Source organism: Protopterus annectens, chromosome 16.part0, assembly GCF_019279795.1.
Source record: "Protopterus annectens isolate FY-2018-M chromosome 16.part0, PAN1.0, whole genome shotgun sequence".
NCBI classification, from domain to species: Eukaryota; Metazoa; Chordata; order Ceratodontiformes; family Protopteridae; genus Protopterus; species Protopterus annectens.
In genome coordinates, this window is record NC_056750.1 from 619,702,466 (window position 1) to 619,714,104 (window position 11,639).

The 11,639-nt window shown below is 40.3% G+C and overlaps 2 protein-coding genes across 12 annotated transcripts in view; one reads left to right on the plus strand and one right to left on the minus strand.

The window, feature by feature from the left end:
* The window catches only part of CIZ1 (CDKN1A interacting zinc finger protein 1), a 2,016,138-nt gene that overhangs the window by 1,915,886 nt on the left and 88,613 nt on the right, over window positions 1–11,639 (minus strand). The gene's annotated exons all lie outside the window — the stretch shown is intronic.
* Window positions 1–11,639, plus strand: part of DNM1 (dynamin 1) — a 1,092,771-nt gene that overhangs the window by 749,002 nt on the left and 332,130 nt on the right. The gene's annotated exons all lie outside the window — the stretch shown is intronic.

An 11,639-nucleotide genomic window follows, 5' to 3' on the forward strand; every position in this document is an offset into this window, starting at 1 on the left:
TCACTTATTGTATAAAATCATTTCATGTTTAATTTGCTGTTTGATACTTGTTCAAAATTGTTGGTTTTCCTTGTCTTCATATTCACTTCTGATATCCAGAATGAGGCATTTTGTAGATTTTGTACTCATTTGCTTAAAAACACTGCTTCATTTACTATTTGCTTTTCTTTCAAGAGTATTTCACCACAAAACTTGAAGCCCAGTGAGTAAGTTCTAAGCATGCAACAATTCAGTACTGCTGTATGTCTAACCTGGTTTGTAAAGCATTTATCATGCAGTTTTTAAATGTGTCAGTTTGAAAAGATAAGCAAATAATGAAAGTAGAACGCTTGCTAACTCACGTTTGCGCAAGAGGTTACTAAAGTTTTATGTAACTTATATGCACACCTGCCAAAGTGTAGAATTCCAGGTGCTCTCACTGAACTGTGTTTAAGAAGCTCCTGTTTTATATACCACCTGAACAGGCTTTTGTTTTGGGTGCACACCTGCTTCTTGCTATTATGTAACAACATGACTTGTGCTGTTCTGGGGACTCTGAGGGTAATACTGAAATATGTTGTTGGCTTAATGTGCAATCTCAGGTACTTGAAGGTATGCGAATGAGCAGGAAAGCTTAGCACATGTACTGGTGTTAAGGGAAGATGACAAACGTCAGCATCACAACATGACAGTGGCATACAATTTTAAGTGAGTGAAAGACAATTTAAAACCCAGCAGTCACCACACAAGGATGATAAGACGTTGCCATGGATGCATTCAGTGCACTTCCGGGATAGTAAAATGCGATTGAATAGTACTACTGCTGTTGTCACCTGCAGGACATAACCAGAGCTATATACCAAGTGAAAACAACTGTCAAGTTAATATTTGAAGAAGATGGCTAGCTGTTTATTTCCTCTGAGATAACTGTTTACTGATAACTGCAAGACATGAAGAGGAATCTAATCAGCATATAGTAGTCCACTGGACACCTACAGAGAATGCTTGGAGTACATTTAATTCATGGTAAGTGTTCTACTTCCACCAGTATAAAATGAGTAGGAGTATTTATAGACCATGATAAATATCTTACAGCACCTGCAGGAAATGACTGTGGGCATTCCATAAGTATTGGCAGTCAGCAAATAACATGCAGAACGTAGACAGTGGTATAATCTCTGCATGGTACCAGCTCAACCACTGCTAGATGAAGTGAAGACAAAGCTGCTGGAAAAATAACTTCTTTATGTTATAAAAGATTTGGGGTGGGAGCTGTTGGAAATATTTGCAATGACCACTCCAGTAGATACACTACTGCATGTGTAGCTGGTTTTCTTCCATAATATAAATATGTCATTAGATCTGGTGTCCAGTCTAACCATGACAACATATAGCCATACCAGTGGCATGACATGCAGCTGCTGTATATAATTTGCCCTAGTATATACCAGTTCTGCCCAGCAAATTCTAAGTGACCCGTAGATCACTGGAATTCGAAGTTGATGCTTGCTGCTACCAGACTTTATGTCTAGGCTAGAGATACAGGAACGCAGAGCAGGGCATAAGAAAGGGGTTACTGTATAGCAGCTGTGAAACCAGGTCATTGTGATGTATGCACTGCCAATTAATGTAACAATGGTGCAGATGGATGCTTGCAGCATGGTGCCAACCCTGTACCAGCTTTATCAAAATATTTTATTTCTGTTTTCAAGAGTATTCAACTGTTCTAAAGTCCACTCAAATGAAACTTGGAAGCATTTTTAATTACTATTGTGCAAGTGTACTCCCTGTATTCCTACACTTAATATAATCAACTCCAGGGAAATTGCACTTTAGAGGTGAAAAGAATGATGCCTTCCACTGACCTTGGAACTTGGTATTTGATGAACTGTTCAGTAATTTGATTTGAGCAAGGAACTTACAGAGAAATGGATGACAACAAGCAGAGCATAACCAACAGATAAATGTGCTGGTGTAAGAGAAGAACACCACCATACAAAAGGCAGGTGCCACATCAAATGCAAGTAAACATCTTTACAAAAATAAGATGAAAGTTCTGGTATTCAAAGATTTATTTATTTTATTTTCATTTTCAGTTTGCTTGCCAGGATAGTCCAATTGGGCCTTGAAGAACCCGTTTTCAATGGAGTCCTGGGGAGAAAAGCTCCAGAATTACAAGAATATATGGATACAAAATACAATATACAGTATCAATGCAATAAGTCAACAAGAATATAAGATAAAAATTACACAGTTAAGATGGGATTTAACATCAAACAAAGTGATGGGTGCAGATAACTTTGTGATTCTGGTGAAAACCATGGTGTGGCAGTTATATTTGTCTGTAATATCCCGAAGAAGGGTTCTAAAATAGTTGGGCCACCAGACACTTCAGCGGAAAGGCACATCTGAGACTGCACATTGCTCCTTTTGTTTGAAAGTGGGCATAGATTTTTATATTTAGTAATGGACTTTATAGACCTTTATTGCACAGGCCAGAAGTTTCTCTTTTACCATGAAACCTGTGCTCCTCAAGAAACTGCCATTATGCAACCCATATTTCTCAGCAGACAGAAACAGACACCGATTACCACAAAACCTACTATGCTTTGGAGACGAAAATAGGTTGCTATTTCCGTGAAACCTGCAGTTCTCAAAAGATAGGAATGGAGAACAGTTACTACAAAACCTACACCCTTCAGGGGCATCTAAGACAGTCATTACCATGAAACGTGTAGTTCTCAAAAGATAGGAATGGAGAACAGTTATACAAAACCTGTACTTTTCAGAGGCATGGACAGACAGCCATTACCATGAAACCTGTAGTTCTCAAAGAGTGGAACAGACAGACAGAGTGCAGCAAAGCCATTTCCATAAACCTAGAATTATCAAGAGGTAGAAACAGGCAATGGTTAACATAAAATTTAGAGTTCTTAGGAGGCATGAATAGACAGCCATCACCATGAAGTCCACACTTCTTAGGAGGCATGCATAGACAGCCATCACCATGAAGTCCACACTTCTTAGCAAGCATGGGCAGACAGCCATCACCACAAAATCTAGAACTCTAACATATAGGACCTTTTTTGATGGGACCTGTGGGTGGGTTTACCCTCTATACTAGTCAACATGCAACATATTTTTATGGATATTTCAATGGTCAGGGACAGATATGTGCCAGTGAGGACACACATCGTAATGCCAGGCATTGACTGCATATGCTTACTGCTCCAATTTCTTTTACCAGTAGAAAGTTACTGTGTTTGCCTGTCATTTTTCTTTGGTAAAAATCCAAAATTTGAGATGAATAGTAGAATAATTCTGCCCATAGAACTTATGAGAGGGACACTGCTGGTGCTCAACAAGCAGGGCTGATTGTTACCTGACATTCTGATTGAACTGGCTTTGACCACTGCTTCCCACAAGCATATCCATGACCTCTTGAGTCTCTCACAAGTGGCTATTATCTCAGACTAGGATGGGGAGGTTAGGTCTGCTGTAGTCCTCCATTTCTATGGAAATTTTGAGGTCTTGGAGAAGAACATCTTCATGGGGGCTTACAAGGGTGTTTGTGCCACCTTTCTAACATTCTAACTGGTTTGTTTGTCTACCCAGCGTAGTCATGGAGAGCAGCTCCTTGAGTCATTCATTCATGGATCTTGGTTATTTGGAACTAAGGCTTCTTCTCTGAAAGCCTTACCCTCTGCCCATCTGGAAGGCTAAATAAGGGTCAAACAGGAGTCACAGGATGAGCTAGTGCAAAGCTCTGAGTCCCAGGAGCAAGAAATTAGACACTCTTTTGTGTTGATGTGACCTACATTTACTGAGGCAGGCCTTCACCTGCAGGAATTGCATTTTGCTTCCAGAACCTAGCAGGAGTTGCATTTTGCTTCCAGAACCTAGCCTGTTACAGTCAACTCACCATATCGTGCTGTTCTTGATGTGCTCTTCTCCACTTGTGGATGTGCTCCAGACTGACTCCCCACATATGCTGATTGCATGTTCACTCTTCAGCAAGTTTTGGAGTTATCTAAACCATGCAGTAGGGGTCTCAGGGGTCCTCTGTGGTGGTCTTCATAGAAAATTCAGGCATGATGGTATTTTTTTTGAAACAGATGAAACTTCAGAGTCCAGGAACTCCACTTGCTTCACTAGGGGATCTTGGGATGGTGCATCTTTTAAGAAGATTATGTGGGGCCTGAGCTTTTGTATAGACTTTGGCATGGATATTGCCTGGAGTGTTCCTTTTAAGCTCCATAGTCTTTTTCATGGAGCCAGTCTTTGCAAGCCAGAATGCTGTCTCACTTTGCTGCTATTGCTCCCCTCAAGAAGTACGGATTCCTAGTACAATCTCTGACAGATTAGAGTGAGACCCTGTCAGCTCACCCTAGGGCTGACACCTATGTGATCATACAAAGGATTCATTATTTTTTGTACCTGTGCCCAGCTCTTGTTCAACTAGCAGAGACAGTAATATGAGAGAAGTACAGGTCTGGTAGGAGGCGTATTCTTTGGTCATGTGGTGGTTTAGAGCCCTTGGCTTTGAATTGCACTGTCAAGCTCCAAAGTTTAGTATTGCAGGGAACTCTGGCTATGCTGCAGGCCATCCCAGAGTCTGGGATCACAGAGGATCCTACCTTCTGCAGGTAACCTAACATGTTGGCTCAAGTCCACCTGTTTATATGTTTATTGTTTACAGCAGATGTTGCCACTACAGGACTGGACAATGGCATGCAGTTATAATTGTCAGCCTGATTGTATCTGTTCCCCTTTGGAATTGTGTGGACAGCTTGGTAACAGACTATCGCATTGTCAGAAGTGGCCTCTTTGGATACAGGCTACAATGTCTGCTTGATTTATCCTTGTTCGCTAAGCAGCTCCCTGATGTACTGACAAGATCTGTTTCCTTTCCAGCTGACTTCCCCGGCTTATCTGAGTGGAAGGGGGGTCCTCAGGTGGCTTCGGTATAGGACCAAACATCCTGGTCTATTCTTCTCACCAGGAGAAAGAAAACAACAGTTCTTGGGGTTTCAGGAGATTCATCTTTCCATCTTTGGGCTTTCTGCTACTGTAGTGTGGTGCTTATCCACATGACCCTGCAAGGGAGCCAGGCAGAGGACTCAGGCCACACTGTCTGAGAAGGGTTCCCTCATTCCTTCTCTCCTAACCTTGTTCTGGAATATCCTCTGAGATTAGGAGTCCTTCTCCCCAAGAAAGTAGTGGATATCCATACAACACTTGGAGGTCTTTTTCTTCCCAGTCTCCAGGGAGGTGACTGACCTGTTAACACCAAGCCCTGGAATGTTCCAGATCATTGTTTTGAGGATGTTTGAGAAGAATGAACAATTTTTGTGTTCCCTCCTGGATTACTTAATGTCAGTCTTTTGGGGTACCTTCCCTGGTGGTGTAGGTATTCAGTGAACTACCTGTAGGTAACGTTCTTTGTCAGGTTATGTACAGGCCTCCTCTTCTCCTTGATGGAATTTCCCTGACTAAAACATTTGCCCAGCTATCTGCGTATTCCAGTCTCTGTGAGCTGGAGCAACCTTGATGGCTGCATTTGGCCACCCCTGGAGCTGACATTCCTGCATGTTGCTAGGTGAAATTATCGGAAAAAGGAAACAACTTGTCTGCCCTCCTTTTATGCAGATGCCTCATTGGCAGGTTTGGGAAGAGGGAAGTCTAGGTTTAGCAGGGTTGCACTGAGCTAGGAACAAGTCTTCTCTCTGAGGTCCTTCCATTCTCTACTTCATTTTCTAGATTGGGGCTTTTACAGTACAGAGGGCTGCTTCTGATGACAGGTTGTTGCTCAGTTGGGTTCCTAAGTTTGTGTCAGCTACATCATGGTTGTGGGGGTCTATCAGTCTCTTAACTGCTGTGAGGAAGAGATCCATTTTAGCCATACAGAGAGGAAAGTAACTAACCTTCCTCTGGGCAATGTTTTTCTGACTTAGAGCCTCTGGCTTCATCATGGGGCTTGGATACATTTTCATTCTGGTAAACAGCAGTTTGTAGATGCCCCTACTGACACTCCTCTCCACTTGTTGTGGGGAAGAGGCACACTGATGGCTAATCCCAGGTGAAGTCCCAGCATGAATATGCTTGAGGAACTCCTTTGACTTTGAAGAGCAATCACATACTATTCTTGCTAGAGGTTGCGTTCATGCCTGAGGAAGGTCACTGATTTCCTCCCTTTGGTGTCTTAGGAGTACTTCCTCAGAGTACAGTTAGGCATGTTACCCCCTTTTGTGGCAGAGAAACTGGGCTTCTATGTGCCTCCTGTCCCAGGCCTTGAACTGCAGGGCACTTGTCTTGTAGATAAAACAAAGAATTAAGGCTCTGAGTTGTAAATGAGTTCAGATAAGGCATCACACCAAGTTCTTATCTGCTTAAGTTGGTAGTAGCTCAGGTGGATGTAAAAGATCCCATGGCACCTATCAAAAAGACCAAGAATGCCACAAGAGCAACGGCAGCATAACTCAAGCAAAATTTAATATAAATCCACAAAAACAATGTTGCAGCGGGCTGCTGCTGTCCACAATAAAGTTAAATGAAAGCAACAAAACCAAGATGGTGCTGTATGAAGCGCTTTTCGTCTGTGTTAATGAACAGACTTCTTCAGATACTGACACACCATAGGTTAAACTGATATAAATATAATTCAACAGTCACATGATAGGTATACTGTTTTCATTAATCCTTGAATAGTATAATGGTTTTAACCTACTTAATGAAAAACAGTGTGTGTCGTTCATAGCACAATGTCATCCACATTATACAAATTATAAAAAGTTAAAATATAATTTGTAAAAAAATTACACCAACATTAAAAACATCTGTCTGGTCTAAACAAAAATGCTGTAATGTGCAAAAAATGCTATTAATATACAAAAGTGTTATAATATACAAAAACATGGGAAACCTAAAACAGAGCGAAATGTCATGCTTCATTACTGGTGGCACTTTATTTATACTACAGGTGCCATCAACTTGTAATGCAGCTATTAGTGCGTTTTGTGGGTCTACTCTAAATAATTGTAAGGTGGTGTTGTTGTTGTGCAAAGTAACAGTATTACATTAAATGGTACATGCTTTGAAATGGCAAACATAAAAAGTAATGTGCGATTGAGCAATGTAAATGCCCAATAGTGTAACTACTCGCTGTGGCGTCAACTAATATCCAAATCACTATACAAGTGGGTATGCACATCTATTGAGGCAAAAAATTAGTTCTAACCTTACCGTAACCAATTTCTAAGTTTTAATATACAAGTTAGTGAGTAAACTTCATTCAATCCTGGTGGTTGGCATGCGTCTAAACATAGTTGCCATAACAGTTCAATTTTTTCTAAAAATAGTGAACTTGAACCACCCCTTAGCATAGTTTGAATGTTGTTTTCCTGGTCGTGAATTTGCTCAATAACTTTAAACTTAAATGAGTGGTTTGGTTGTTCCATACAGTGTTTTGCCAATGTGTTTTCTTGTTGTGTTTACCAATTGCGTATACATGATCATATATCCTATCGTGTAATCTTCTGTCAGTTTTGCCCACATAGAAAGCTGGGCATAATTGACATTGGGCTAAGTAAACTACCCCTCGAGTTACAGTTGAATCTGTTTTTCAATGTGTAGTTCCTTTCTCTGATCACAAATTTGTTGCCAATATTAATGTATTTGCAATAGTTCCACATCTCGCATTGTGACATGACATACCCACTATCCTATGTGTGTTGTTGCGTCGACCTTCTAGAATGTTTTTAAAATTTTTACCCCTCCTATATGTGATAACTGGAGATGTTCCTACTTTATGGATAATGTCTCTGTCAGTTGTGAACAAATACCAGTTCTTTTTCAAAATGCCCATAATTTCTTTTGCTCTTAAGTTAAATGTCAAAACAAAACTGATGTTCCCTTTTATTGTATTTATGGGACCAAAACCCTCCAGTGAGTTATGAGATGAAGTGTTCATGTCATCGGTTTGTTCAACTAGTGCATCTGTTAGATCAAGTGTTAGATCAAGTTCTAACTGTGTAGGTACTGGGGGAATTCTTTTACTCAAAATTGGTTTATATATTCCTTTTTCCCTCTTTCTTTGAACTTCAGTAACTATTTTATGAATTAGTTCAACTGGGTATCCCCTGTGTGTGAACATATCACACAAATTTTTACATTCTGCTATAAAATCACCCTGCATGGTGATCATTCTCGCAGCCCGTACTATTTGTCCCTTAATCACAGATTTTTTTCTGGTGTAGGGGATGAGAGCTGTTAAAATGCAAGAGTGAATTAGAGTATGAACTCTTTCTGTAAATTTTTGCTATGTAATGTTGTCCTACTAAGTTTTTTGATAGATCAATGTCAAGGTAACTAATGCTTGACTCTTGGTAGACACTAGTGAATTTTAAAAATGTAGTGGTGCTATTAAAATACTCAACTATTTCTTTTGCTACTACACTGCCACCTGTGATGATAAGGAAAATATCATCCAGGTAGCGTGTGTAAAAAGAGATGTTGGATTTCAAGTGAGCGTTTTCAAGGACATATTTGTGTTCCCAGTACACCATAACTAAATTGGCAAAACTGCCTCCACAGGGGGACCCCATAGCTACTCCAATTATTTGTAAATATATGTTGTTATTAAATGCAAAAAAATTGTACTCCAAAATTATGCCCAATAGTTCTTTACTGACATAGGTCTTCAATATAGAATCTATTACTTTGGCACAAGGGTATATGATAGACTGACGAGCGTCCACAAGTGCTCTCATAGGAGGATCATTAAGGTTTTTATGGATTTTAGGTACTCCGAACAAAGAAGGGAGTCTAGGTAGAGACATATTTAGATAGTTGTTAATATGTATGTCGGTTAATGAATCAATGAACAAGTCATTGATGAGCATATTAATTCTATTGTGAGCTATATTTAACTTGTTTAGGCTCACATTTTGGTAAGCTTGTCATTTGAGGAGCCTCATCATTTTGTCTGTATAGTGTCTCACTTCCATCACCACCAACCCTCCACCTTTGTCCGGTTTCATTATGCGAATTGGTAAATTCTTAAACTGTGATGACTTCATTTTGTCCTCTATGGATACATTGAAGTTGTTTGTAGGGTGAACGTTGTTACTAAACAGTCTCCTCATTTCTATTTCACACATGTGATCAAATAGGTGTATAAGTTGATGAGTAGGTGGGTTGTAAGTGCTTGCTATCCTAAGGTCTTGCCTATCATTTGTTCCGACATCCAACAGAACTGTTAAATTCAATTTTCTGATGTAAAGTTTAAAGTCTAAAAGTGTCTCTGCTATGTCACCTCTATTTGAAGGAACAAAGGTAAGGTCTTTTGCAAGTACCTCCACCAGGTCATTATCCATTGTGAAATCTCTGTAGTTGTAAATATTGAAGTCCCCTTTTGAATTCGTAATAAGTTTATAATTAGTGGGGTTGAAGTCCACTTCATCCACTTCAACCACAAGTGAATTCTCTGTTGCCTCATCCTGTTGCTTGCAGCTCGTGTATTGTAAAATTTTCTTTGGTTCCCTCTGTAGTTGTTCCGATTTCTCACCATCCGCCCCTGGAAGTTTTTTGACTGGTGTTGTTGGCCATTTTGATAACCACCTCTCTCAATATTATCATTTCTACCCATGTTGGAATTTTCTATGGGCTCATTGTGGCTTGTTCCTGGCCTTGGTGTCATTGTATCAGTATTGTCCGTTTCTAAGTCATTGGTGCCATGGTTAAAAAGGTTGTTGTTATTAATGTTACCCATGGCATGGCGAGTGTCAGTATCTGAAGATGTCTGTTCATTAACACAGATGAAAAGTGCTTCATACAGCACCAGCTTGGTTTTGTTGCTTTCATTTAACTTTATTGTGGACAGCAGCAGCCCGCTGCAACATTGTTTTTGTGGATTTATATTAAATTTTGCTTGAGTTACGCTGCCGTTGCTCTTGTGGCATTCTTGGTCTTTCAACAATCTTTTTTCGTTTTGGTGATTCACCTATCAAAAAGAGTAGGGGAGGTTCCCCAATGCCATAGTAAAATTTCCCCTAGAGGTATAAATACCACCTTCGGTCTCCCCTGAAAAGAGACTACTAACCTAAAGAGACTGACTTGGTCAATAAGGGATAAATAAAATATATAAAATAATGAGTTGCTTCCTGTAGTCAAGGGAACAGGATTTTATTCTTTCCACTTCTATTTGCCTACTGTGTATCTCTCAGCAACTCACTTAACCTGACAGCGGTCATGGGCCACTCCTGAAGAGGGATACTTTTTACCAGTGGTCTTATCCAGTTAACAAATATTTAAAGCAAAAAAATGTATGCTCAGAGGCAAACAGAAGCAGCTGTGAACTGCTGAAATGCTTGTTTGTATTCAGATGGGACTTATTCTCCATGGCAATGATCAGTACTTTGTACTTAACTGGTCATCTGGCCATTAGAATCTGGGATATCTGGGTAACTCTTGCTAGGACTTATCTCCACCTTGGGTGGTTAGGCTAGGTCCTGCCTTTTGTTCGTAGTCAGGTCTGTATATGAATTCAGCATTGACCAGCTGACAGACTCACTTCAATGGATTGTTACCTGTTCCTCAATCTAATCTTCCTCTTAGGAAGTCTTAAATGTCTGGTTCAATAGGCATCCCCGATGGTTGTGGGTACTGTGGCCATGAATTCCATGGCCTTGTGACATGGGAGTTCAGCCAATGCTGCAATAGAAGAGAGAGTCCCTGTTTGAGTACTTTTTCATCTTGTTCTCTAAGACAGATGCCAGGAGGAATGAGGGGGTGCCTTCAACCAGAGGATATAGCTTCTTCTTGTGTGAGTTCTCCACCATGGCTAGCAGGTGCCGGTGATGATGTAGTTCATCCCTAAGCAACTTTAGAGTAAGGAACTTCAATCTTATTCCTCCTTAAGAAGGTGTGATTGCAGAGTACCACTGGAAAGCTTTGCTCACTACCACAGTTTGCTGTCTCTTCCTCAAGTTTGCTTGGTCTGCCCTTAGTAGACTAGGTTACCACAGCTGTGAGGTTCACAGTGCTCCTTTCCCAGATAACTTTCCCTATTTGATTTGCTTTGGAACTGAGTTTTTTTGACTGTGCACTCCTCCTTGTCTGTTTTTTTTTTCAGTGCTTGGGAATTAGCCTAACCACAGACTTATCAAGGAGGGTTTTCTTTGTTAGATATAAAAGTTGTGTCTTTTGTCCAACAGTTGTCAATTAAGTGAGGCCTCCTTGTTGGTTCAGGAACACTCCCACTATGTTGTGGGTGACAGCTTCTTTCAACTAATCATTGTTTCTTGGAATTCCTGTAAGCCAGGCAGGTAAGCTGCTATTTAGTTGTATGTAGCCTGTTAGCAATAAGGGTACCAAATCTTCATTGTTATTCTTAATTTCCAGGAGGGGATTTGCTAGTGGCAAGAGATGAACTGGCAGGCATGGAACATGAGTATACTTCTGTAGCTGATACATAACATTATGATGAAGATAATCAGGGACAGACAGTTCATGAAAGGCAGGAACAGACAGCAACAGTCAGTCACTGTCATGAAATGTTCAGGTGTAAGAAGACAGGAACATACACCTGTTACTGTGACAGCTGTTGTTCTTAGGAAGCAGGAACAATGCCATACAGATATCATGTCATAGCATATCCTGAG